This window comes from Durio zibethinus, chromosome 9, assembly GCF_047325235.1.
Source record: "Durio zibethinus cultivar Kanyao isolate XHJ-2024 chromosome 9, ASM4732523v1, whole genome shotgun sequence".
Lineage (NCBI taxonomy): Eukaryota > Viridiplantae > Streptophyta > Magnoliopsida > Malvales > Malvaceae > Durio > Durio zibethinus.
Window position 1 is genome coordinate 10,826,846 of NC_143170.1, and position 23,888 is coordinate 10,850,733.

The 23,888-nt window shown below is 35.9% G+C and overlaps 1 pseudogene; it reads right to left on the bottom strand.

Annotated features, from left to right (window-relative positions):
* Window positions 1-1,968: 1,968 nt before the first annotated feature.
* On the bottom strand, window positions 1,969-18,285 carry LOC111316990 (uncharacterized; annotated as a pseudogene).
* Window positions 18,286-23,888: the final 5,603 nt, after the last annotated feature.

Consider the following 23,888-nt stretch of genomic DNA (forward strand, 5'->3'; position numbering starts at 1 on the left):
CGCAAACTGCTGGAGGGAAGAAGAAAATTGAAGAGGCACAGATTAGAGAGAAAAGTAAGGAACCAGCTAATGGCAGCACAATATAAAGCCAAATGCCAAACACCTGCTGCTGTCCTTATATCCATGAATCAACAGAAGAGAAAATGAGGAAAAGAGGGCACTAGAGAGCAATGGTAAGAAAGGGAAGTGAGGGAAAGCAAGCACTGATGATAAGGGCTTCATGAGAAAGGGAGAACTAATGAGGCTCCTCAGCTGACAATTCTTTTATCCCATAAGGAAAATTTTATTAATATAAAAACTTTCAGAGGTACTGCAACTAGAGATTTAAATTGCGGTAATGATAATATTTTTTATTACATCGTATTTGTTGTAGTTTCAGATATAACAAAGACCTTTGCGGTCATTGTAATTATTGCGATCATGAATTTTTTTTTAATTTTGTTCAACTTACTATAAAATATAATAATTTTAATTATTAATCATAAAAACTCTTATTTTATGATTTTTAAAGTAATTTATATCATGTCATATATTTTATTTATTTAAAAACAAATTTTTATAATAAAATATTTATATTTAAAAAATTACTCATATGATAATTAGAAAATAATAAGAGATAAATAAATATGTGAAAAATAGATAACCATAACTAATGATATATTTAATTATTTAATTATTTAATTATCATACTCATCAAATTATTACCGAACTATGTTGCGCATAAATTAACTAACAAGTGATTAAGTATCTATAAATTAAGCAAGAATATTACTATTTATGGCCAAGAAAATTACTTTTTATGGGTCTACAATAAAATCAAACTTGCGAGCCTACACGCATAAGGCAATTTTCAACAACAATAGCCTCCAAGTCTATTTCCTTTACCTCTTGATTAAATTGTACAAACTCACACCACAACTTCTCATCCCTTCACCCTTTATTCAATAAATTTTCTCTCCAAGCTTTCATCCTCATCCTCATCTCTCTTTTTTTCCAATGTGTGCTCTCTGCTTGTCTCCCTTAACCTCAAGTCTTACTCTCATCTCTTGTCTCTCATTTTAAGTCCTAGTAGCTTCTACCCCCTCTTAGCAATGCACCATAGCCCAGACCAATCCCAAACATACAAAATCACTGTAAATTTGGAATTAAAAAAAAAAGTAATTTGAGTGTTGAATTTATTTTATCCTTAAACTACATGTGTTTGATCTTGATTGAAGTTTAATTTGAGAGAATTGATGTCTTTGGAAGTCTTAAGTTTTGTAGGTTTTTTTTTTGCTGAATTTGTGAATTGATGTCTATTTTCTGATTTGCTGTTTTTGTTTTAAGTTTTTAACTAGAGTCAAATGAAAATTTTTTCTTGAAATTTTAAATGAAAAACAGAGTAATGGGTAATAGCGACCTGCTATCACCGCTATTCAATATTACGCTGCAATTCACGACCATGAAATGCTCTACAGTAGGGATTCAAATTCTCTTCTGTCTTTTCTTCAATAATAGTGGCAGATGGTGGTGTTATCATGAAATAGCGGCTGTTATACAGCTGTCCCACCGTTATTTAAATCTCATACTGCAACTTTTAGAAATAAAATGCTGCTAAATAACATTTTTTTTTTGTAGTGAAAGAATCAAGAAATGTTTCCTTGTGCTACAGAAATATGAACTGATGGAGTTTATGTGCAATCCAGCAGTTTGAATACAATATTTGTCACTATCATCTAAGTATAATGTGTATACACACAGCCTTTTTAACATGCCTTCATGTTGACATCTAAAGCCAGCCTCCAATATACTCCTCTGCATGATACCTCAATAAAAAACATCTAAAGTGCTTTCAAGTTCAGATTTATTGCACATGCAGTTTGACAAACCCTCGAGTTATAATTCCCCTGGACGTATAATTCTTCCCAAAGAGTGCTTATTCTGTTTCTTATTTAAGAATGACATTGTTAATGTTATTCTGTTGTTGCCAGTTGCTTTGGATGAAGCAGGAAGCAGAAAAAGGACCCACACTAGCAAATCCCATTTTACAGAAGCAAGGTCGAGTGAAACGAACCTACCTTATTATGGACCTCTAGATTTTAGTAGAGAATCCTCAGTACAAAAAGTGTTTCTTATATCAACATGCAGTTTTTCAAGAATCCTCCACGTTACAGCATCTGGTTCCAGCTCATTCTTTCTCATTTCTCCTAAAATATAAGCTTCTTTTTTCAAACCCAACTTGCAAGCTTAGTCAATAACAATGTTATAGCTCACAATATTTGGAGTGGGCACCAGAATCAACCAGTTCATATAGGAAATGACAAGCCTGATTGAAATTGCCTGCATGGCATAGCCTTTTGAGAATAACTGCATATACAAAATCATCGTGGATTTCTGAAGGTCATATAACATTATCCCAAAACTTATTAGCCTCCTCTATCAGGCCAGATTGGCAAAATCCATCGACAACTATAGCATAAGTGGTACTGTTGGGAGTCACCTTCATTTACCATGCAATTAAATACCCGCATTGCCTCATTTGCATGTTGGGTTTTAAATAAACTGTGAAGAGCTGCATTATATGTAACAACACCAGGCCTAAAACCTCTTTCAGGGATAATCTGATTCAATACATCAAGAGCTTCGTGTGTTCTTCCTACATCTAATAAACCACAAACAACCGTAGTGAATGTCACCACATCAGTAGCATAGAATTTCCCATTTATCATGTCACTTGGTACCTTCAAAGCTTCTTCGATTCTACCCATCTTGCAAAACCCATTGATAACCGTGTTTAAGGTAATCACTTCAGTTTGACACTGGTTCTGAAGCATGGAAACAAGTATATTTAAAAGCTCAGTTGGGTTATTATTCATAAGACAAGAGCTCGGAAATATATATCGTAAATTCTAGTTCTGTCCATGTCATTCTTATTCAACATGAAATTTAAAACTTGCCTCGCTTTATGGAAGTCAGATTCTCTGCAAAGCCTTTCTACTAGAACCTTTTAAGTGTGCCCGGATGGCAAGTAATCAAACTCAGTTCCTTCCTCAAACAACTGGTAAGCTGTCATAAAACCTCCCTCCTTACAAAGCCCATGAATAATGCAATTATAAGAAAATAAGCTCGGCAGAAAACCTTTCTTGCGCTTCAAGTAAACAACCCTAGAAGTGCCATGGTTTCTTCCAGCTCTACGAAGCCAATCGATTATATGACCACATGCAAACTCTTGCTTACACTCTTCGCTTGATGCATGCTTTCTGCAATTCTAAAAACGTGAAATACCCTTCTCTACATAAACAATCAATGAGATTAGAGAAAGCTGCCACATTCACAGCCGGATCGTCCTTTTCATCCTTCATTCTTTCCCAAAGCTTTTCCACCAACTCCTTCCCGTAAGCAACGTCTTTTTTCCTAAAAAGCCCTCAAATAAGAAGACTATAAGTAAGCGAAAACACTGCTAAGTCACGCATTTCATTAAACAATTTAAAGGCAACACCTAAATCGCTATTTCTAATATATCCTTATTACATCTATTTGCTCGGTCAATAAGATCAACTCTCTTAGATGTCCAGTCAGTGTATGCCTAGTGGCCCCGTCACCTCATTTTAAGAATTGGCTTGCCCTTCATCGAGGAAAGGCTCACCCAATACCTCCACTAATGTTCCATCAATGTATCACTTCAAAACTAAACATTTAACCTCCAACTTGCCTAAGATCATTAAATGTAATCCATGCTTGTTGGAATTATTAAATGCAGTTCGCAGTCATTCACATGGACCTCAAGCTCTACGTAAACTTACTTCAATTGCCAGCTATCCTAGTTAAGTCACTATCCTTTGTACTAAGGCAAAAAGGAGGCCAAAGTAGGAAAGACTTAAGCATTTCCCTCCATTATAGCTTCTTCAGCACACTTCACCTTCTTACTCCTAAAACCCTTAAACACCTTACTAACTTGAGGTCAAAATGCTTCATAAAGAACCACTTTGGCGCCTCTTAACCATGCTTTCTTGTGTAGATCCAAGTTCTATCACCTCTAACCTCGACCCAACTCTCACCTAACTAAGACACCCAAAAACACCATCAATAATTGACATTGTTTGTAGGAAACAACAGCCATGTCTCACCATTATCACTTTTCTAAAACTGCAAAGCCTACCATAAATTCAACTATCCAGCCTTCAGTTGTCTCTGATGAAGTAGCCATGCTACCAACCCCACCACAAATCTCATCACCAAACCTTCCTTCATTGAATTAAAGGTATGACCCTTTTCTCTATTTCCCAATGTACTATCATTAAATGAATGGACTGCATAATCATTAGGAAAATACTAAACTTGATGGGAGTTTTATCTCCAAATATGACCTTAACCCCACCATTGGTCTATACTACTACTATTGGACCTTCAAACCCAATAACCTAATCACCTCCTATATAGGTCCAGTCTTCACAACCCATTAATGCCACTAATTGTCAAAACATTACTCCTATAACATAAATTGTACGTGTTACCACCTCACAAATCCCTATATACCAAACCAACATGCAACAACCACCTCTAGAATTTTACCATGCATTGATGAACTAAATCTAGCTATGAAATGCCTAAGTAGTCACCTAGCAAAAGTTACTATAATAGTATTAGCAGACTACCCAACAACCAACATAATAGACCCTAGACCCCATTCGAAATCCAAGACAATACCTTACCCACCCTAAAGAAAGCAACCCCTAACCCATCCAAGATAGTATTTACCCTAATGACCTCACCACACAAAACCAAAACCCTACCAACTTTAACCCTGAGAATGAACTGGTCACACAATTGGTTGTCTTGCACAAAGAACTTATTGACTTAAAAAAGCAAAAGAACAAAGACCTGTAATAGTTAGAGGATGACCACAACCCCTAACTATCCTTATCAGATAAACCAATATCCCCATATCCATCAAACTCTTTAAAAAAACCTATAACAGGGCCATTGACCGAGAAGACCACCTGGATCACTTCAAGACCTTTATGGACTTGCACAATGCTTCGGATAGGATAAAATGTAGGGTTTTTCCCATAATTTTATAAGAAAGAGCCTGTACGTGGTTTAACTCTATGGCTCTAACAATTATTGACAACTTTGACACACTTAGCAGGTAATTATTGGCTCATTTCCTCAATAGCAGGTCCACAACATGCTCTTTTACAAGCTTACTATTCATAAAATAGAAGCCTAATGAGATTTAACGATAGTATTTAAAGCGATTCAATACACCTACCCTAGGTTTAAAGACCTTAACATAGAGTGGATCATCCATGCTTTCATTTTTAGGGTTTGGCATGATTACCTCAAATATTCATTGACAGAGAGCAAACCTAAGTAGCTATACTAGTTTTATGAAATAGGCCCAAAATTTGTTAAAGCTAATAAAATTAGAGCTGTAAATATATTAGAAATGTGTGAATAGCGCTTTAAACATTCCCGAGGTGATAGCAGGTGAACAAAAACTTCTAGTCATCGGTTCCCCTGGTCAATGATTTCATGACAACTGCCAACCAATCTAAGAAAAGAGACTGACAGAATAGCAGCACTTGAACCCCTTAACCATAACCTAACCACTACCAAACCCCAAACCGAAACCTTAATGCCATTACCCAATGGCCCACCCAAAAAACAACCAAAAACCTAACCAAGTGAGACCTTTCCCTAAATAATTGAACAACCAACCTCCACTAAAAAGACACTGTGACTACCACTTAATTAAGTAGCATTCTTTAAACGAGTGTATAGCCTTCCAAAAAGAGATTAAAAGATTGGAAGGCTTGATTAATAGCCAACCTAATCGCAATGACGAGCATTAAAACAATTCACCACCCCGCCCAAAAAATGACACACCTACTTGTAGCAGGGTGAAAGTTCATCCCACTAAGAAAAAGAAGAAACTTGCCAAGCAAGGGTAGCTAAAAAATGTCTTGTTCAAGGGATAATCCATGTCATCATGGTAGAAACAAAAGACTGGGCCAATAGCAAATCAAAGCATAAATCCCACTTGCACAATGTCATGGCCATTAACGTGGCACCTAAAAAGTAAAAAATGAAGGACTAGTTGGTGGCTTTCTCAGAAGATGATACAGATATCTTGGTTGATAATGGCAATGACCCTTTAGTAGTCTCGATGACCATTGTCAATTCTCATGTACAAAAAATCTTGGTGGATAATGAAAGTGCGATTGACTTGATATAGTACCGGGCGTTTAAGCAAATGGGCTTCTTAAGCAATGACCTAAGATCATTAGGGCTTATATTTGGTTTTGCAAATCAGTCGATTGTCATGAAATGGTTCATTACTTTACCAGTTACCATGAGACATGACGAGCAAATGCTTACAATCTTGGTGGATTTCTTGTTGGTGGATCAACCTTTAGCATAAAACATTATTTTTTGTAGGCCACTAAAAAATGGTGATGACCATTTATTATTTGAAAGTCAAATTCCTCACTTTATAAGGATCAGATTTATAAGAATCAACCAAGTCACAACCCATCAATGCTACTTATTAAGCATTCAACTAACACAAAAAGAGGATAAAGCAGTGGAGATAGTATCTTTGCCAATAGAAAATCTTGAAACACAACCTAACCCCCCACCTTTATTAAACCTCATCAAACCCACCTTAGCCTAAACACTTAACATTGTTAGCTTAGACATTTGTAATGAGACTAAAGAATATAAGGCTTGCCTTGTTGAGCAAATAGTGCTAGTGTAGTTGTATCCACCCAATCCAAAGTTAGTCACCCAAAGGGGTTCCCTATTTGATCCCAAAATAAAAGGTATTCCATAATGGTTTTTATAGTAAAATGCAGACGTCTTTGCTTAATCTGCCATAGAGATTACTGGTATAGATGAGCATATTATTGTTCACTACTTAAATGTATACCTAGCAGTTAAGCCAGTGAAATAAAAAAAGAGGTATTTTGCTTCTGAACGGATATAGGCAATAAAGGAAAAAGTTGACAAGTTGTTGGTTACCATTGTTATCAAGGAGGCAAGGTATCCAGAATAGCTCGCCAATGTCATAATGGTAAAAAGGGAAAATAAAAAATGGCGGATGTGTGTGGACTTCATTATTTTGAATAAAGCTTGCCCCAATGATATATTATTTTTACCTTCGATTGACTTCTCTACGGGTCATAAGTATTTGAGTTTTATGGATGCATTTTTAAGGTATAACCAAATTAGAATGGCCAGGATAGATCAAGAGAAGATGTCTTTCATAATTGAAGATAGTCTGTTTTGTTATACGGTTATGTCCTTTGAATTAAGAACATAAAACCCACTTACCAAAGGTTGGTTAACAAGATTTTAAATGATCAGATTGGATTATCCTTAGAAGTATATGTGGATGACTTGTTGGTAAAAAGCCTTTCCCTAAAATAGCATGTACAAGATCTGGCATAAACTTTTTCCATCTTACATCAATATAACATGAAGTTAAACTTTACTAAATAAATTTTTGGTGTGAAGTCAGGCAAGTTTCTTAGATTTATAGTTTCTAATAAGGGCATTGAAGCAAACCCTTAGAAGTTGATGGCTATCTTGGATATGAATCCCCCATGAACAACTAAGGAGATACAGAGATTAACAGGGTGAGTGGTAGCCTTTAATCGATTTGTATCCAAGTTGGTCGACAAATGCTTACCCTTTTTTAAAGTTTTTTTGAAATGTAACTAAGTTTAAGTGGAATGACTAATGTAAAAATGCCTTTGAAGTGCTAAAGTAGTACTTTCACTCACCTCCTTTATTAGCTAATCTTGCTCATGGCTAACCCTTATATGTCTACTTGGTAATATCAAATGAAATAGTGGTAACAATGTTAGTTAGGGAGGCAAATGGCAATCAAATTCCAATATATTACACCAACAGTGCATTATAGAATGAAAAAGTTAATTACACATGACTGAAAAAGATTGCCTTCACTATGTGATAGACGTCCGTCAATTGAGATAATATTTCTAAGCACAGACCATTACTGTATTAATGAACTAGCCCTTTAAAAAGATCTTGCACAAAGATAGACACTTCTAGAAGAATGATGAAATGGAGTGGCGAGCTCAGTAAGTTTTACATCGAATACAAGCCTAAGAAGGCTATCAAAGCCTAGGCCTTTATAGATTTCCTCACTAAGTGTTTTTTCACACCTGAAGTTGAGGTCTAACCAAAACATGCTAAAAAGCCCTAACCTTAGCTGCTTGAACAAGAGATGACAAAAGAAACAGATAGGCCAACAAAGTTTCATAACCCACCCCTTAAATCATCCAACGCCCTTCAATATAAAATCCTCTGCCAAAGTAAACTTGGATGTTGTATGTTAATGGTTCCTAAGGGAAAGATGGCTCTGGCAGGAGGATTTTACTATTGAGTCCTCATGGTCAAAAGTAGTAGTATGGCCTATTTTTTGGTTTCTTTATCTCTAATAATTTAGGTAAATATAAGGCATTAGCTGTAGTGCTAAAGTTGGCAACTAGCCTAAATGTGAAGGATTTAATTGCATACACAGATTCATAGTTGGTTGCCCACCAAGTCAATGGTAAGTATGAAGTAAAAAATCCTACGTTGGCTAAATATCATGCCATCATCTAGCAACATTAAGTTTTGAACAAGTTCTTCATGCTAACAACATTAAGGCTAACTTATTGTCTAAGCTAGCAACTTTTATTGAGATCAAAGAGCGTGAAAAAAATCTTATTGGAGTATGCACCAATGCCTTGATACTTACAAGCCCTCTATTCTATGTATTGAAAAAAAAAAAAAACACTTGGATTACCCCCATTAAAGCCTATTTTAAAGAAAAGCACCCCTCTAACCTTGTAAAAAATAGGAAAATCCAAAAGAGATCAGCTTGATTTGCACTATTGGAGGACACTTTATACAAGAAAGCTTTCTCAGCCCCTTTCTTCAGGTGTTTGTCACCCTCTGAAGTAGTATACGTCTTAAAGGAAATCCATGAAAGGGGTGTACTATTATTATATAAGCGAATGAGCACTTGCATAAAATGCATTATAATAAGGTTATTATTGGCTCGCCATGAAAATAAATGCATTTTAGTTGGTTAAAAAGATTGATAAGTTTCAAAAGGTAGGACAAAGTCACTCGAGAGCTAGCAGAAGCACTTAACTGGATGTTTTCCCCTTAACCATGTCATAACGATTTTTTATCCAAGGGACTTGATCGCTAGACATAATAATTAGGAGTTGCCACCAATCTTTTAGCTTAGGTGTGATTGCTCACTCAAAAATTTATGTTTAAATAAATCCCAAAATTAATTAAGATTTATCTAAAAAATATTTTGGTCTACAAATCAGAGCTGGATTCAGAATTACGGTTACATATGAAAAATGTTATAACACCTTCATAATACCCATTCAAAAACAGTACCAATTGATCTCATGTTATCAATTAAGTATGAGAATATTTCTAAAAAAATATCTTCAAAAGATTTAAAATTAAAATTTATTCCTAAGTTACTCTAATATTTTAGCAAAAAATTTAAGAATATTTTCTCATCTCAAGAGTATTTAAGATATCTATTGACACTCTTAAAGGGGCTCTGTCGTTAGATTCAAATATATTTTTTATTTTTTATTTACTTATTAGAACCTTTGATATTAGACAATTTTCTAAATCTCTAATATTTTAGCAACATTTAGAAAATAATACCTCAGCTAGGAATTTACATCGAAATTGCTATTGCAATTTTCTAGTAATTCCATCATTGGAAGATTCAAAAATTTTATTTTTTAGTTTTAAGAAGAGATTGACATTTCAAGCTCTCCCTAAATATTTTCAAAAATTCATTCTAAGGAAAAATTGATATTTCAACCATTTCCTTATCAGTTTTGAAAATTAAAATTTTTTAGTTCAAAATTTATATTTTCAAAACAAAAATTTTGTTTATTATGACATTCTTATTTTCAAAAGATATTTTAGGAAAAATTAATATTTCAACTTTTTTCCTAGCATTTTTATCTTTAAACAATTTAGGAAAATTTGATATTTCAACTTTTTCCCTAGAATTTTTAAAAAATACAACATTTTTCATTTTAATTTAGTTTTCTCTACTAGAGTTCACATAAAAATAAAATAAAAATTACAAAAAATAGAAATAAAAATATATAAAAATTTGAGTAAAAAATAAAAAAAAAACCAAAAATTATGAAAAAAATACAAAAATGCCCCTAATCAATGCAGCCAATGGTCCAAGGGGTGGTTTGGATGGTTTGATGCATTTTAGCTGATTCGAGGTGGTTTTGAATGGTTCAACTAGTTAATTGCGATTTAGTGTGATTTTGGGATGGTTCAAGCCTATTTAACTCAATTCAGTTTGATTCAAGTCGGTCTATCTTCGTTTGGCTCAAAGGGAATGGGTCTTAGGTCAGTTACGTGGATCATGGGTCAATACGTGAATTCTTCCCTTAAAACAACGTCGTTTTGCTTTTTTTTTTTTCAACTATAAAAAGAAAAAAAAATTTGTTTCATATTTTCTCTTCACTTTTTTTTAGAGAGAGAGCTTCTCTCTCTAAACCTAGTCGAACTCAAAATCTTAAAGACCAATACCGTCGACTGCCTTCTCTTCCATTATCGACCACCAATCTAGTGGTTGGAAAATTCACCAAAAGCACCAAAATTTTTTTCTCAACCTTCTCAATACTGATCTGGGCTTCATTTCTCTAAAAATGTCCTATAAAAAAGTTGGTTAATGTTGAAAGTTTCACCCAATTAATTTTTTTAAATCTTTGTTTTGCTTTGTTTTATGTTTTTACTAATGGTTCCCTTCGAGGATATGGTGTTCGTGTTTTTTTCTTTGGTGGTGGAAAAGTTTGAAAAAAAACGAGGGATTTTAAAAAAAAGAAAAGTTTCGACAGTAATCGTTCGTCTTTTAAAAAAAATTTCTTTTTTTTTTTTTTGCAAAGTTTTTTTTTTTTGAGATTTTGGTTTTTTCAAAGATTTTTTCTTTTTTGGTTTGGTAAGGTTTTGTTCTAGTTCTCTTTTAATTTTTTTTTTTGTAGCTCAATTTATAGAGTTGATTAAGTCATCAATCTCATGTTTTAAGGGATTACAGAAGACTTTTGGCCACCATTTATGACTTTGGCAATGAAAGGTGGATAGGGAGAGGTTGACTAGTGAGTAACATTCAGTGCATTTAATGCACTAAGACTTTAGGCAATGAAAAATAAAAAATGAGAAAGGAAAGAAAATAATAATAATAATAAAATTTAGAGTGATAATAAAATTTAAACTGACTCACTATAAGATTAGCTTGATATACCTAATTAAAGCATTCAAATGGACTTAAATGAAATCAAGAACTGATTTGGATTTATTAGGACACAAGGTTTAGTTTTTTGGACAAAAAAGGTGTCTACAAACCACTTGCACAATGAAACATTAACATCTTGGGTCCGTTCGCTATGGCAATTGTATAAAGGAAGTCCATGATTATGGCATATGATTACTTCACTAAGAGGGTCGAGGTAGAATTTATGGCCACTATTATTGTTAAAACAGTGAAAGACTTTATGTGAAAATACATAGTATGTAGATTTGGTATTTTTCACACCATTATGGTGGATAATAGGACACAAATTTAGGCTGACAAATTGAGATGATTTTTCCAAAACTTCAAGATAGCTCTTGTACACAGCTCTATGGCCCTTCCCTTGACCAATGGCCAAGTAGAATCCATAAATCAAAAGATCTTAACCACTTTAAAGAAAAAGCTTAATGAGGCAAAAAGGACTAGGTGAAAGAAGCCCTTGGGATACTTAGGTGATCAAAGCCATAGACCACTTAACAATAGGAGAAACGTCATTCATATTGACTTATGGGATGAAAATAATGATACCTACTAAAATGGGCATAAACACACTGTGAACAACATACTTCAACCATGAATATAAAAAAGAAGCTCTGAGGGCTAACCTAAATTTGTTACAAGAAATTAGTGACCTATTTGAAGTCAATATAGTTTCAAGGCCTAATAGGTTGCCAAATGCTATAATTTTTTAGTCAAGCATAAACATTTCCAAGTAGGACACCTGATATTAAAAAACTATGAACCTAGTAAACTAGTTGTGCAAAGGAAGAAGTCATCGCCTAACTAGGAAAAGCCATATAGTATCTCCGCTATCATTAGGTTTAGAGCATGCAGACTAGAAGACATAGGGAACAACCATATACTAAGGACATGGAATGCCATTCATCTGAAGAGGTACTATGTTTGATAAAACATCCATTGTCAGGTTACTTTATTTTTAAAATTTATCACTTTTATGAAGTACTTGTCTTTATTATGTATAATTGGGTTTCGCTAGAACCTTTTATTGTAAGAACTTATGTATAAGAAAACTCTCAATAAAGAAATATGGCATCCTACCTTATTCTAATGACATTTGCAATCAACCATTATCTTGTCTTAAAGCTCTACACCAACATGCTTAACACGTGCTTGTGCCACCATTTTATTGCGTTAAGTCTCTATGCCAACACATTCAATTAAAAAAAATCTCTAAAGAGAAATAGTAAAAGAAAGGCCATCAATAAAAGCAAGAGCATCATTAGTTAGCATGATCATAAGTTTATTGAGGGATGAGTAGCTATATCAACTTCAACTTCACGGCCCATAGAGGTAAGCTTTACACCAAAATTGTTAGCTTGAGAGTCACCAATGGAAGCAGGTAGAGAATTTAGGTCAGGGCCCAATGAGATTCTATTTATCCTTTCGGACACCTTTACACCCTCTAGTAAGATCACATTTTTTGGGAACTCAACATTGAAGCCTTTTTAATGGCATCCTTATTTCTTAAAGGTCCACCCCCTTAGGTCTAGAGGCCTTATTTGTTCTTGAACTTGGTACAGTATAAGGCATATAACTTGTATTGCTCGCTAGTGGCTAAATAAATGCCAATCCACTCATTGTTTTTGTTTCGCCAACTTCTTAGTGGACTAAGCTTCTTCACTTTCCAAATCTACTTTTTACTTGGCTAGCTCTTCCTCTAATTGAAGGGTACGGGCTAAAACTTGATCCTTTTTTACTTGCATCTAGTTAGTGCATGTAATGGCTACCACATGTTTATCCCATAGCTGATTTTTCTCCCCTTAACCTCCTTTAGGTGGATGTTGGTCCCATCCAATAATTGCTACAAAGCTAGGTTTCTAGCAGTAATTTTCTTCAGCTACACCTCTAATTTTTTTTATTTCCTTATGTAATAGGCATTGAGAGTCTCAAACCTTTCAATGAAGGCCTTCTTCTCCTCGACCAACATCTCCTAATCAACCTTTTTCTTTGCCTCTTTTTACAAGTATTTTGCCCTAACCAACAATTATCTACCAATAACTTCACTTGCTCATAAAGGTCCACCTTATTTGCCAAAGATTATAAAAATGAAGAAGTGCATTAATCAACAAGTTGAACACTACAAGACACAAAAACAATACATTAGTGTTTAGCCAACACTTACCTCAATAGCCAGGCATAATTCAGCTTGCAAGTTGTTGAGTAGGGGGAACTATTGCACTCTTTCCCTGGCAAACCTGGGAAGGTTGATGGTGGCCTATCGACATGAAGCTTCTATTGGGAATTATATGGTTGGCCTCTCGTTGATTGCTATAAAGTCAGCAAAGGATGTCTTGTCCATACGATCATCAGAATACCTTATGGCTAGCATAACAGCTTTCAAACCGGTTTCCATCTACTCATTGTTGGGCTTGCTGGCATCAGTACTCACAACCATTGAAGGCATGCTGATGGATGGTGGATGAGGCAATACAATGGAGGTAGTAGTCATTGTAGGGGGCTTTGGTGCGACTGTTGTAGGCTTAGACACCCTGACTGGAGGCTTAAGCAATGGTGGAGCAACATGGACAAGAATGGGTATTTACGGTTGTAGTGGCAGACACCACTTGAAGAGAAATAGTTGGTGCAGGTATAGCACTACTCAGGTGAGCTCCTTACTGCTTGTCTTTTTACAGAAGGAGGACTAGTATGTAGAGAACTTTTCCCTCACTGCTTCTTTAGTTAGAATACCTTCTGAAGTTTAGATCCATATCTACAAAACAAAGACACGACGATTATAATCAGTCAACTGAAAAGAAAAATTAGTAAAAGGAACAACAGTTACCCTTATGAGAGACCCTCGTAGTAGGCATGCCCACACTGACTACCCCTTCATTCTTCCCACTACTTTTCACTAGCTCAGCACACTAACCCTCTCAGCTCCCTATATGCTAATAGGGATAGCCTTCATGGCTTTTCTTTTGGAACCTGCTGTACGCCTGTAACAAGGGGACCTTCCTGACAAGCCACAGGTTTTTTGGGCTTCACAACTACCCTCTTCACTACAACAACATAACAAATTTAGTTAGCAATGTCAATTAGCCAATACGATAACAACACCATGATCAACTAGCACTATCAATCCACACAAACAGTAGCATAATACACAAGTCAACCAAACAATAAACTTATGTTTTTGCCTCAATGAGCCTCTTTTTCTTTGTCCTTATCTTTTGCTTTGGCTACCATTTCCTTCCTACCTTTCTCTTTGTCCAGCACCCCTAGATAGCAGTAGCCAATTGATCATCTTCACCTAGAACCAAGCAGTAATCAAGGTGTTCTCACGTCTGGCCTATTCCAAGTATGATATTTCGACATCTTTCAATGCATGAATCTACCTAGCCTTATCATCCCCGAGCTTAAGCACTTTTATGGTCGGTGCGTTGGCGTTAGACCACCTGATTTTGAAAGGGAATCGTACGCTAGGAATTCTTGTACACATCATCACGTACCTATAATAATGGGAATAGCCGTTTGAAGGTAGCTCTACTATGCAAGACCACTCATATGTCACGGACCTAAGGGGGAGTCCTGAATCCCACATCGAACATAATAGGAAGGTCCCTGGGGTATAAAAGGGTTCACACCATCTTCGCCTTATGAGGCGCCTTTTGTAGGACAAAACCGTGAGGCCAGAGGGCCAGAGCGGACAATACCTCACAAGGGTGTGAACCGTGGCGGAAGGCTGATCTGGGACGCCGGAAGGGTGAATGCCCGAGTCCCGGAGCCGCGCGGGTTCGGAGCTTGAGTCTCGACCCGTGACAAGTGGTATCAGAGCCATCCCTAAACCGTTCGATCCACGCCGAGTGCCTCGAGGGAGGTAGGCAGGGTGGCCGGCCTCCGTGACGAGGGCGTCACAAGGTTGGGTGCGGGAGAATGTCACGGACCTAAGGAGGAGTCCTGAATCTCACATCGAACATAATAGGAAGGTCCCTGGGGTATAAAAGGGTTCACACCATCTTCGCTTTGTGAGGCGCCTTTTATAGGACAAAACCGTGAGGCCAGAGGGCCAGAGCGGATAATACCTCACAAGGGTGTAAACCGTGGCGGAAGGCTGATCTGGGACGCCGGAAGGGTGAATGCCCGGGTCCCGGAGCCGTGCGGGTTCGGAGCTTGAGTCTCGACCCGTGACACATACACCTGGTCATAACAGAACCAGCCATTAATCTCCAACAACATGTAAAGTGCTAGAATCACATTCACTAAGGCACCCATTTCTTCAATTTGCAATAGATCAGGTTTGTGACTAAGATCACTCACGCATTTGATGCTATTTAGGATGCTGCTATGTTGTAGGTGGCTAGCAATAAATGAAGGAAGGGATGCAAGGTAGGTGAAACCCATGGTGAAAGTTGTATAGGTAGAACCTTACCATTTCCTCAAAGTTCCCACCTAAGTAATCGTAAAGCGTGGTGGTGACAAGGAAATCTCATACATAGGATCACGAGGGTTGAAGGCCACATGATCTAGCACCAGCTCCACCATGACTGGCATTGCATGAAAAGTATAAACATCTGGCAGCCATGTCTTTAGAGCCATGTCCTTAGAGCTAAGTCCTTATGCTACTCCACAATAACTTTTTTTGCCTTTTTTTTTTCTTTCTTTTTCCTTTTCATAGCAATTAGGCATTCACGTCAGCCAAGAGAGGCCCCACTTCCCTAATTACAATGCCACACCCATGGCCTCCGTTGCTTTGCCTTGTTTGACCCCCGTGGCCTTTGCCCTGAGTAGCCTTCCTCTACGTTGGCCACCGGTGATGGTGATTGATACCTTAACCCTCTCCTTATCACTCGAGCTCTTAACCATGATTCTCTTTTTTAGTGCCATTACTTCCTCACAAATAACAAAAGATAATAAAAATCTAAAAAAAAATTACCTTACTAACAGAAACTTTTGTAGAACAATTAAGAACAAAAAACAAGCACAAATACGCTCACAGCAAGATTCTTTTGAAAACAAATAACATAAGTGAGTGACAAATTTTCTAAGTTTCCTATTTATACTCAGCCAAACACCACGAGTGAAATGGTACCAATTGAAACCATTTCAAGCATTAAATGACACATTTGAAATGGCACCGGTATGAACCATTTCAATTGATCCTCAAACGATCTAAATTAATCCCCTTTAAGATCGATCCTTTGGTTACTTCTCTCTGCAAATAGACACATCCAGTCCCCTTAAAAAAATTGATTCATTTCAAAAATTTAAAACCATTGATTACACCTGACCACTCCTCAACACCAGCTCACCATTCAAAAACACTGGCGTGCGCCTCACATCGCCCTAATAGACGCACTCCACTTATGCACACTGATTACAGAGCATCAGTTTTTTTCCTCAAAATTTCTCTAAGTCCCCACCTATTATCCCTGTGCCTCAACCAACAGCACAGCTCAAGAAGAGCGCACCTTTCACCTCATAGGTACACATCATCAACACAGCTTGCCAAAAAAGAACCTTACGCTTCATATGGACAAGTTATCAACATAGCTCACCATGAGTGTACCCCTCGCCTTAAAGGACATGTTATCAAAAACAGTTTGCCAAACCGACATTGCCTTTCTGCCAAGCATATTCTTATAGACTTTTGTCAATGGTTTAAGGATGATCACTTTATAACGTACTTAAACCTAGGGGCAATATTATGCTTATTTGCTTGGTCAATAAAGTCAACTTTTTTGGATTCCCGGCGACCACGTCACCTCACCTTAAGAACTGCTCTTCCTTCACCGAGGAAGGACTCGCCCAACATCTCCGTCCCATCAAAACATCACTTTAAAATTGAATATTTGACTTTTATCTTATTTGAAATCATTAAATATAATATATATATTTAAAATTATTAAATGTAGTTTATAATCATTTATATGGATACTTCTTGAATTTTACAAAATTTATTATCAATTGTCAACTGTTTTAATTAAATCATCATCATTTATCTCATATTTAAGATAAAAAAGAGGCTCAAGTATATAAGACTTAAGCATTTCCTTTTATCATAACTCCTTCAGCACACTTCACCTTCTTCCTCCTAAAAGCTAAACTCTGTACTGACCTAAGTGTTGGAGTGCGTCTTGGAGAACTAACTCCAGTGCCCCTTGACCGTGCTTTTTGGTTGCAAGTTCAGGTTCCATCACTTATAACCTCAAACTAGCTCTCATCTAGCTAAGGCATCCAAAAATATCATCAATAATCCCACAATCAAAGTAATGTAAGTAACAGCATTAGGAAATTATCCTTTACTTTTCATATAAAAAAACCCTATCCATTATATATATAATAAATCCGTACAAAATTGAAAAATTAGGTGGTTAAAATTTGTTAACGAAGGCAGAACTTAGGTTTTACATTAAGTGAAGAACATAAACATGAAATGTGGAATGTCGGGTTTTAGAATGGAGCAAGCGAGTAATGAGAACATAGCACGTTCATTCATCAGGGATTAATAAAAAAATAATGAGAGAAGAGAGTAATGGTGAGCTTAAATGAAGCAGTTGGAATTACAAAGGGAATGGATTATGCTAGAATTAGGGTGATAACCATGGGGGTAGAGAGTGTCGAATAGACGAAGGGCTTCGTCGATGTCTCGGTGTTTGGTACAGAGGTTATGGATTTTGTCCATCTAGTATGGCTTGTTGGTGATGGGTTGTTGTTGTCGTCGTCGTTTTTGGTAATGTGGTGGAGAAGAAGTTGAAAAATGGAATGCAAAAGAAAAGGTTGGGGATTTAGGGAGTGATTGGAGTTTCAGTTTGTTGAGGATCATATTCATAATAATAGTTTGATAGAGGTTTTTGAGTAAGTGCTGCCAAACATCATGCAACTAAATTCTTCTTTGCAGCAAGAAACGAGGGGAGAAGCATGCATTGTTTTCATTGCCTTTTGCCAAAAATATTTGTTTGAGGTGTTAAAGAGTCAGATCTCCCGAAGTCCATGGGCCCACAACAATTTGGCTAAGTTCTGGTCTTTGCTCGATAGGATAGAAAAGCCATTGGACAAAAGAACTACAAAAAAATAAATAAATACTTTTCACGAGTGCGATAAGAACAATAATAAAGAAAGTAGCCTGCTCCAAATTTAATTTAAATACGCACATGCTCGATTATTCGATAAATTTATAAATTTTGATATTAAATTTATCATTTATTTATGTATTAAATATATTTAAAAAATAAAAATTTGATTAAATTTAAGAATTTCTTAAATAAGATATTAAATTACTCGAGTTTAATTTAACTTGTTATTCAAATAATTTTAATTTAATTTGATAATGATTAAATTCAATTCAATTTTTTTTTAAAATAAACTTAAATAATTTAGAAATAGCTTAATTCATTTATGTAGACACCCAATTGGGTCCAGGCCCAGATCGATTGGGCTTGGCCCAAATGGATAAGCCCAATTCAATTTTATCTTGTATTTTTTTTCTTCTTCTTTTGTATTTTATGTATTGTATTATTTATTATTATTATTATGTATTAATATATGTATATATTTATTTTTTTTTTGTTAATATTTATGTGTATTTTATTATTTATGTATTATTACTAATATGTATATATATTTTTTATCTTTTTTATTTTATTTATTTTTGTATTGTTACTTATCTAATTATATATCTGATATTTTTTTTATTATTATTTTTATCCTATAATATCTTTTGATTTATCTTTTCTAATTATCTAGTTTTTTTTTATTATTTTGATTTTTATTTTGGAGGGCTAGGATTGAAAGTTGAAGAATCTCACTGGGAGTGAGAATTCAATCAAAAGAGTCCAGACTGGATTCAAAGATTGAATTCCCGTCCAAAGGAGAATTGGGATTGATCAGAAACTCCTGATCAATCCCTATATAAAGCACCTCCTGGAACAGAATGAAACACACAGAGAAAACAGTAAGCAAAGCTACTGATTTGAGAGAAAAAGAGGTGTATAGGAAGCTAGGAAAAGTTTAGGAGTGTTCTGGGAGTGAAAAAAAAATTTTAGAAATTTTTGACAAAAAATTTTAGAAATTTTTGACGAAAAATTTTTCTGGAAATTTTTGGGAAATTTTCAGATTCCGACGAAAATTCCGACGAAATTTAAATTTTCCGGCAAAAATTCCGGTGAACCTTGAAGTTTCCGACAATCTGCCCAGTTTTCGACGAAAATCCCAGAAACCAGTGATCTTCCGGCCCACTTCCGACGAACTTCCGGCGAAAATTTCAGATCCCGACGATATTTTCCAGAATCCGACACCGGTGTTCTTTAGCCTTTAGAGAGAAGGCAGAGAAAAGGGAAGGAAGAGAGAGAGAGGGGAGGAGCGTTCTGTCGAAAAACGAAGGGGATTGCCTTTTATACCCTCCCAAAACGACGTCGTTTTGGCTTTAAGTTAATCAGAGGATCCGTGCATTTTGCCGAAATCCGACCCAACCCGAGCGTCGACCCGATTCTGACCCGCGCGTTCCTGCACTCCTCTAAGCCGAGCCGAGCCGAGCCGAGCTTCCAAGCCGTTCTCCCCGAGCCATTTCCCTGCCTTGAGCCGAGCCGAGCCGCTCCAGGTTTTTTTTTTTTTCTTTGAATTTTTTTTATTTCTTTGTTTATTTTTTTTTATTTATTAGATTAGGTTTATTTAATATTCTTTTTATTTTTATTTTTTTTATTTATTTTTTATTATTATATTTTTTTTAAATAAAAATCAAAAATTCAAAAAAAAATATTTTTAGGGAAAAGTTGAAAGTATCAATTTTCCTTAAAAGTAAATTTTCAAAAAAAATTTTTGAGGAAAAGTTGAAAGTATTCATTTTCCTTGAAAAATCGAAATTTCAAAAAAAATATTTTTAGGAAAAAGTTGAAAGTATCAATTTTCCTTAAAAGAAAAATAAATTTTCAAAAAAATATTTTTAGGGAAAAGTTGAAAGTATCAATTTTCCTTAAAAAAATAAATTTTCAAAAAAGGGATTTTTGAAGAAAAGTTGAAAGTATCAATTTTCCTTGAAAATCGAAATTTCCAAAAAATATTTTTGGGGAAAAGTTAAAAGTATCAATTTTCCCTACACAAAAAAAAAATCATTCTTTCATTCCTTTTTATTTTGATTTTTCTTTAAATAATCTGACGACGGAGCCTCTGCAAGTGAAACAGTAGTTTTTCTTGCATGCTCTTGAGGTGAGGAAATTTTCTCAATTTTCTGCTAAAAGTATTAGAGTCAATTGAGAAAATTTTCCAATAATTAATTACTTGGTAAAATTTTAAGGCTTTTGGATAACACAAATTTAAGCTGGTACCATCTTTTGATGGGCGTTGTGAGGGTGCTATAACCTTCCTCACACGTAACCGAACTCCCGAACTCTGTTCTGGTTAGTAGACCTGAACCTATTCTTTTAGGGACCCTTAAACTTAGGTGTTCCCTGAAAGGACAGATTCTTTAGGTGGCCAATCGCACCTAGATAAAAAAGATTGGTGGCGACTCCCTTAAGTCAATGTCTAGCGATAGATCCCCGGATCTAGACGTTATGACAGTTTGGCGACTCCACTGGGGACCTTGAGAGTCAGGCCAGCAAATAATTTATGTTATCCAAAAAGCCTAATGAAATTGAACCTTTTTGTATATATGTGTTATTATTCATTCATGTTTTAGTTACCTTGTTAATTATGTCATTCATATGCATGTGCATAACATGAGCTCTACACCCGAGCTCCGTCCCTCTAGGAGGGAGTAAAGTACCTATTGCTTTCGTGAGGTCTAATGCCTCCGCAGTGGCTAGCGAAATACTCTCACTCAAATTGAACCTTTTTCGCTTGTAGCCTGTAATGGGTGAGGATTAGGGTGCCTTACTAGTCTGTGATGGACAAGGATGTAAGGAGCAATTTGGGAACCTCTAGACTTTGACCTTAAAACCGCATGTAGTGAACTTTAAGAGTGCCTACACCTAAGATAGAGCTCTTTCTATCCAATGATAGATATACCCTGAAATTTAGACATAAAAAGAGTGTTTGTCTAATCATTTTGATTGTTTAACTTTGTGTATTATTTTTATCATATGTAACATTATGCACCAGCATCACTTTCATCTCATCCATGAAACTAACTATGTTGTTTGTCTGATTGTATACATCTGTATTATTTTCATGATCATTGTTTTAACACAATCATTTGCATTCATTTCATACTAGATTTCATTTAGAAAAATGTGTATTTCATTTGAGCACCATACATAAAGCATAGCATAACATTTCTAATCATAAGTATGGTACTCAAGGTCCGAGGATAGCTCCATCTAGCGAAAACCCTGCTCATCCATACAACATAAGATCCAGAGTAAGGCGAATGGAAGAAGAAAGTTCTCATAGATTTGAAAAGCTAGAAAAAGCTCAGGAGAAGATTGAAAGTGAACTAAGCAAGATTCTGGAGGCCCTCAATAATATGAATAAAGAAAAAAGAGTTGAAGGAAGTACAAGCCAGCAAGAAGTGGCTGACCCTTTGTACCCTCCAGGTTTTGGCCCACCTCAAGCCCAGTCTGCCCAAGAAGTCCCGCCACAACATTTCGCCTATCCTGGAATGCCATCAGCTTTCAACCCAGGGCAGTATAATAGCTATATAAATCCTGTCTTCACTGAAAAGGTAGCAGAACTAATTCCTGATCTAGAAGAGAAGGAGAAGGAAAAGATAAGGGTGGAAGCTGAGGAAAGCTCTAAAATTAGCATGCTAGAGTAGAGGCTACGGGCTGTGGAAGGATTTAGCTGTTATGGGTCAGTTGATGCTGCTGGGCTCTGCCTAGTTCCTGATGTGGTTATCCCCCATAAGTTTAAAGTACCGAAGTTTGAAAAATATGACGGTACAAAGTGCCCCAAAACCCACATCACCATGTATTGCAGAAAGATGGTAGCTCATGCACATGATGAAAAACTCTTGATGCATGTCTTCCAGGATAGCCTTACTGGTTCTGCTGCCAGGTGGTATGTTTAGTTGGATAGGACCCACATTCGCTCTTGGAGCGATATGCCTCATGACTTCATCAGTCAATATCGACACATCATCGATTTGGCCCCTGATCGTTTATCTTTACAAAATCTAGAGAAAAAGTCAAACGAGTCTTTTAAAGAATATACCCAGAGATGGAGAGATATAGCTTCACAAGTACAACCTCCTCTGACAGAGAAAGAGACTACAGTGCTGTTTGTTAGCACTTTAAAGCCTCCCTATTATGAAAAGATGATAGGGAATGCAACAAAAAATTTTGCTGACATGGTAATCTCTAGAGAAATTATTGAAAGTGCCATAAAAAATGGCAAGTTGAGAGGAGGAGAAACCAAGAAGACATCAGAAAAGAAAAAAACTGAAGCTCAAGCTGTGAGCTTTGATAGACAACAATTCAAGGGTTATCAACCTTATCCATCTCAAGGTTACTCTTCATACTATCCTGCTGTGAATAATGCCTCATCCTACCCATACCAGCTAGCTCCACAACCATCTTATTCATCCACTTACCGCCTTAATATTCAAGCTCCTGTAAGAACTCAAATTTGCCCTACTAACCCAGCAAGTGGTTCACGAGAACAAAGAACTACTCGAGAAAAACTTGTATTTGATCCAATCCCTATGACTTATACAGAGTTATATCGAGAACTCTATAATAGCCACTTGATTGTCCCCAGCCATGTGGAATCGCTTAAACCACCCTATCCAAAGTGGTATGATCCTACAGCCCGTTATGACTACCATTATGGAATTACTGGCCATTCTACTGAAAATTGCACTGCTTTAAAGTAAAAGGTGCAACGGTTGATCAATGATGGAATGGTAAGTTTTGATCAAGGAAAAGCAACAACACCTAATGTTAGTGTACTGAGCGAAAGTCAAGAACAGAAAAGATTCGGAGATTCACAATGAATTGAGGGGCAAGATGTCAATGGAGATAAGGCTGGTTGAAGGTTTCTTCTGTCATTTTGGGATTTCTTTTCAAACAATGTTAGATTTTTTTTTTGCAATATGACTTCACTTGTTATCATTTTAATAAAGGCAAGTCAATGCATTTCATTACATTTCTCTCTTTCACTTGACCATTATTCCATGCCTTGTTACCTTCCATAACTTCACATTCCCATTCTTAAATTTCAGATGATGAATATTTAGACAATGATAACAATGATTCTGGGATTTAATTTTGAGAACTCATCCATATTAATATGAGAAGATGATTTGAGCAAAAAGTAAGCTGTTACTAAAGGTGAAATAGATATGTCTTGAAGGTGTGCAATCTTTTATACAAGTTCATGAGCTTTGTTCAATAGATGATGTTCAAGAAAGGTATTCACAATTGAGATGAAAAATGGCCATCTTTCTTTTACCATTTGAAAAACCATTTATTGTTACCCCTTTGAGCTTATCATTTTTTTTTTTAAGAACCCTAACCAAGGATCACCCTCTACACTGGAGGGTAAATTTTGAAAAAAAAAGAAAAAAAAAACACCACAAAAGGTCTCAAAAATGGAAAGAGAAAGAAAAGCAAAAGAAAAATAAAAGCCACACATGACTTGGGGCAAA